Genomic DNA, 5649 nt, shown 5'->3' on the forward strand with positions numbered 1-5649 from the left:
GAAAAAGAGAGAGAGAGAGAGGGAGGGAGGGAGGAAGGAAGAAAAAGAGAGAGGGAGGGAGGGAGGGAGGGAGGAAGGAAGAAAAAGAGAGAGGGAGGGAGGGAGGGAGACAGGAATTCACAGGCCTGAGGAATTCTGAGGGAGGAGAGAGACCTGCTTCTGATACACTGAGCACAAAAAGGTTTCTCAAACCTTTTAATGCAAAACTTCTCTTTCAGAAGGTGCCTGGTAGAAAACTCACTCCTCTAAGTCTGAAACTTCCCTGCGACTGTTCTACTCTCCTCTTCCTCCTCTCCCACCCAGAACGTCATCACACCCAGCATCTTGGGTAACGACAAAGAGAAAGTGGGGGCCTCTGCCCACGGCTGCCCCTCCTCTGCTCCTGTGTGTGCTGTCAGTAGCCGCCCTTGCCCAGGTCTCGGTCTGCCCCTGTCACACACACACACACACACAGACAACCCGTCCCTCCGTATTTCTCTTCCTTCCTTGCGAAGAGTCCAGGGGATTCACGTGGGGAGGAGCAGATGGCGAAGCTGAAACACAGAAACCTAAGGCTTGAGGGAGGGGACCATCGGGCTGAAAGCAGGAGCTGGGCTTTTGCTTCCCTCTTTTCAGCACCGATCGGAGCTGCTGGCAGGTGGCTGAAGGAATGAAGGAGTTCCCATAGGGAAGACCTGGCTGCTGCCCCAGCTCTTCCAAATCCCATGGCGGAGGGTGAGTGTCGGCTCAGGGGCAGGGAGTCACTTCGGCAGAAGCTCTGCCGACCCCGAAGGTCTGGGATGTGCACCTCCACCCCCCCCTGGCCGTTGGGGGGCTGGGCAGGGGAGTCAGGACCACACCCGTCGTGTTCCTGAACACTCCTCCCTGGAAGACAGTAGCGCGGGGGTCAGGCACACACGCGCGTCCTCAAACCCCAGCTCCCACCGCGCTGCCCCTGGTCTCCACTCCTCGGCACTTGCTCAATTTTGTTTCTCAAACGCAGGGAGCCCCTCCCCCCAGCTTTGCCGGCTGCCATCCCCACTCCTGCCCCAGCCTCCAGCTCCACACACAGCCGTGGGTCCCGGCTGGACCATGACCTCTCACAGGGGCCTCCCTGGCCCTCGACTGCGAAGAGCCCCTCCAACGGTTCTCCCCGGCTCTCCGCCTGCCATCCGGGTGATGAGCAGCGCTGAGTCCTGGAACGTGCCTGCCGGCATCAAATGACAACTTTGTCACTTACTGCACACACGATCTTGATTAAATCACCTGAATACTGCGCCCCAGATTCCTGACCTATAAGATAAAGTTTATAACAGGACCTGAGCACAAGCAGCACGTCACAGACAATACCTTACGTCATGGAGTTCGTTACTGCCCGTGAAGACTCCAAACAGCACCTGGCACACACAAAGGGCCTCATCAAAGTTAACTCTGCCAGCGGCTGTATTTCCTGCTACATCCTGGCTCCCAGAACAGCGCCTGGCGAAACACAGGAGCTCATGACGGGCACGTAGCGTCAGCTGGGCACACGAAGGCATGCACACATCAAGAAGAGCCTGCGGGTTAGACCGGAAGAAGTGTGACAGGACTTGAGGAAGGCGGTCCATCTCCTGGGGCCTGGGAATCCGGAGAGGCTGCAGGAAGAGAGCACAGGGCCAGAGCTGGGGGATCTGGGGGACCTAGGCCTTGCTCTTCGACTGACCCCAGCCCGGATCGTAAGGGGCTCCAGAGGGACTGGGGGTAATGGGCTCTGGGGAGCAGTCAGGGAGCAGTGGGCAGGTCAAGGGCCACCTGGGTTGCTTTCTCTTCCCACGTTCACCTCAAGGAGACGCCCCTCCAAGTCCAGGGCCCTCCCGCCGCCTCTCACACTTCCCTCTGCCTCGGGAAAACAAAGCGAGACAAAAATTCCATCACTGAAGCAGTCTGAAGCCATGGACGGCCTCTTCCTGTGGACGCAGAAGTTTGCTTCAGCTCGGGAAGAATGCCAGCCCGATGGCCGGGAGGGGAGGGAGAGGGGAGGGCGGCTGAGCTTCCTGGTGATCAAAGGATGATTTCCAATTTGTCACGGGAAGCAGGAACGTTCAGGGTCCAGAGCTCAGACCAACCCAGTGAAGGAGAGTTAAAAGGCCTCCTTCCCTTTCTCTCCGGGCCCTGAGCTCAACCACCCAAAACAACAGGTGCACGGCCAGCCAGAGCCACCGGGGGCATTTCACGCGTGCCCGCCAGATGCCGCAAGGCTCGCCCCGCCTCCCTGGTTGGGTAGGGGGCAGCTGTGCCTCCTCCCCCCACCCCCCCACCCCCGCCAAGAGGGAGGCCTGTGCACCTGCAGCACGTGGTGAGGGCTCTCCCTGGACCTTCACACTCACATCAGCAACACCACTGCTGTAGATTCCGGGTCGGGGGGTGGCTCCTAGAAATGGGGGTCCCAGCAATGAGACAGCTAAGGGGAGCACTGGATCCCAGCGGCCCAGCAGGGAGCGGCTCAGCTGCTTTCCTGCACCTCTGGTGGGGTGGGGGTGAAGGGGGGCAGGGGAGCAGAAAGGGCTGTCGGCAAAGGAAGCATCTTTAGAAATCAGGAGCAAACAGAGCTCCTGCAGAAAGAGGGCCAAGGCAGAGGGAGCCCACAAGGGGGACAATTAGCTGATACGAGCAAACTAATTGTTATTCATACTAAATTAGGGCACAGGTGATTTGGAGAAAACCCACAGACCCTTCCAGATGTTCTACGGGTTTTGCATTGCAGATGATGGCTTTATGGGACCCTTCTGGGAGGCAGATTGTAGGAGCTGGGCCAGGACCAGAGCGGGGCAGGGCTCCCGTCAGGCTTAACTACACAATAAACACATAAAGGCTTGTCCCTGAGGACAGACTCGGCTTTGCATACTAAACACTTTAGCACTAGGCTCTGGGGGCCTCTGAGAAGTGGGGCTCAGTCCTGGCAGGGGAAGAGGTCGGAGGGGACGGTCAGTCATTCTGGAGACCCAGGGGCTGCTCCAGATGTCTGGAGCCAGGGCTCTAAATCCACATGTGGAAGGGAGAGATTTCCACAGACCTGACAGGCCAACAGGAAGACAGGGAACGGACAGGAAGGCAGCCGTTCAGCAACCACTTTGTGGCGGCTGGTGGGTGTGCACACGTGTGTCTGCCTGTGTGCGGGGGTCCACGCATGTGCATGTGCCTGCGGGGTATCAGAGGGCGTAGGTGCGTGTGTCTGCGTGTGTATCTGCCTCTGTGTGCATGTTTTGTGTCCACATAGCTGTGTGCGCATCTGTGTGTGTCCACGCACTTGGGGTGTTGCCAAAACTTCCCACCTAAACTAATGGCAGCTGTCCTCTCCTCACCGAACCTTACCATGCTAATTTTAATCCTATTTTATTGTGTTAAGTTGGCTCTAAAAATTAAAATTTTTTAATTCCATAAACAGAGCCTGGGGCTACACTGCAAGACAGGTCCCTAGAAAAGGGTTTACTGTCACTGTTGTTCTTCCAACAATGGTGAGGGTACATCCCGTCACCCCGCCCAGTCCCATCTGGCTCCCCTCCTGCTAGACAAAGGGAGGGCAGGCGGGAACAGCTGCAGAGAGGGCCCACTGGCCTGGCCGCGGCAGTCAGGACCAGAACAGTGAGTCCAACCTCTCGACTGACTGCTCCTATAGAGACTGGCGGCCAGGGAGGCGGTCACTCAGGCAGGGCCTTCAGAATCGGCCTGAAAGCCAGGCCTCCACACGGCCTCCCCCGAGCTCAGCAGCTGGGGGCAGTGCCTCATCCTGGGGGAACTGATGGAGGGACGCGGTGACCCCGTCATGTCCTCACACCCACTCTCCACACTCTCTCTTCCTTGTCTGTATGATGAGGGCAGAACTAAAGGTCTCCGGGTGGTTTCTGCCCTGCCCTTTGTACCACATGACCCAATGGGGCAGTGGGTATCCATGCAAAGTGAAGGCCAGCCCCCCCCTCCCCGGCCCCGGGCTCCTCTGCACGGTCCTCTTCCCCCCACCCCCACTGTCCTCGAGGAGGCAAGGAGAGCACTGAATCAGGAGACGGCCTCTCAGCAGTCTCAAGGAGCAAGGATTATTCCAACAGGGGAAGGAAAAAGCAGAGTAGGACTTGCTGTAATTCCTGCCTCATTACAAGAATGAAGAAAGGATCCTGCACTGCAGCAGGAGATACTCAGGTTAGATTTGGCAGAACTTCCCTGATGGCATAGAGGGCCATTAAACACAAGGGTGGAAGAGGGAGTGGAGGAAGGGACAATTGTCCCTAGAGGTAGTAATTAACTATATTTTCAAATGTCCCTGAGACGGTATGTTCGGTGGGACCCTTTCCTCACTTCAAGATCTTGACCAAAGCAGCTAATTGTGAAGCCCCTACCCCTGCTTCTACCCGAGCCCCACCTGCCTCACATACTCAGCACAAGAAGCAGGGCCTGGCTCCGTACTGATCAGGCCAGAGAAGGTGACGGGGAAGGGGTCCCCCAATGCACAGAGACACACTGCCCAGTGGTACCACTTTGATCCAGAAACACCTGACAGAGGGTCGAGAGTCAGTCACCGAGTGAGGGAAGGAGGCCTCTGAGCAACTAAAAAGCACTGACATGTTTCCGGTCCCGCTGGGGCCAGAACCCCACCTACTGGAGCTGGCCTTCCTGGGGCTGCAAGGAGGACCAGGGTGGCCCTGACTACAGATGTCCGGGAGAAGGACCGCTGGGAGTGCAAAACCTCAAAACATATACAAGGATGGCCTCTAAGTCTCCGGCAACTTGACAAAAGAGCATTTGGCAGTATCTCCACGGAGGGCTACAGCTGCACCCCATACATTCTCATGCGCACGCATAGGACTCACACCCCTAGCCCACGGGGCACACGCAAGCAAGGAACATGCAGGGGCTTCCTGGCCCAAGGAGCCCTTGACATTTCCGGATACCTGCTGGCCCTTTGCTCCTCTCTGCTCCTGTTATCCCTTTCCAGCCTCTCTCCAAACCCCCACATGGCCTGCTGCCTTCTCTTTGGAAAGTCCAGGGTCCTTTGATAGGGGGAGGTGGGGAGGCTGACCCACAGCAGCTTGGCGTGCCTTCGACAAGGCAGCAGTGCCCCGACAGCCGAGGACCCCCCCAGCTCCACCCCACAGGCACCCTGTATCCGGGCAGGTACCACCCGCCCCCACCAGCCACCTCCCTCTCCGGGTGCCTGAAGCCAAGCGGGGGGGGGGCCCACCCTCCCCACTCTCCCGCTCTGCCTCCTTGTCCCAGAGAACCGCCCCCCAACTGCCCAGCCCGGAAACAATCACCCTTTGAGAAAGGCTGCCAAGCTGGGCGCCAGGAACGGCCTGGATGGAGGCGGGGTGGGGGTTGGAGGGTTTTAACTCCCGAGAGCGAGGCCTGGCGGTGTCGCCCCGCCCGCAGCCCAGCTCCAGCGCGAGGGGCCGGGGCCGGCTCGGCCGGGGAGGGCGCGAGGGTGGTACCACTCCGGGGTCCTTCCCTCCTCGCGCCCCGCCTCAGCCCGCGAGGGTGGTACCGACCACCAGCTGTGCGGGTCCAGCCGGCTGCCTGCGCTCGCTCGGGGCGGGGGCGGGGACGGGGGCGGGGCGGGGAGCGGAGGCGGGGCGGGGCTGGCGCGGGGCGGGGGCGGGGCTGGCGGCGCTGTCACAGAAGCGGCCGCCCGGGCGCATCCGC

The 5649-nt window shown here is 59.5% G+C and overlaps 1 long non-coding RNA gene across 1 annotated transcript in view; it reads right to left on the bottom strand.

Annotated features, from left to right (window-relative positions):
* Positions 1 to 1443, bottom strand: part of LOC132429393 (uncharacterized) — a 4132-nt gene extending 2689 nt beyond the window's left edge. Inside the window, exon 1 of the long non-coding RNA XR_009520329.1 lies at positions 1330 to 1443. This is a non-coding gene — a long non-coding RNA (uncharacterized lncRNA). The remainder of the gene's footprint in view (positions 1 to 1329) is intronic.
* Positions 1444 to 5649: the final 4206 nt, after the last annotated feature.

The sequence above is a fragment of the Delphinus delphis genome, chromosome 8, assembly GCF_949987515.2.
Source record: "Delphinus delphis chromosome 8, mDelDel1.2, whole genome shotgun sequence".
Lineage (NCBI taxonomy): Eukaryota > Metazoa > Chordata > Mammalia > Artiodactyla > Delphinidae > Delphinus > Delphinus delphis.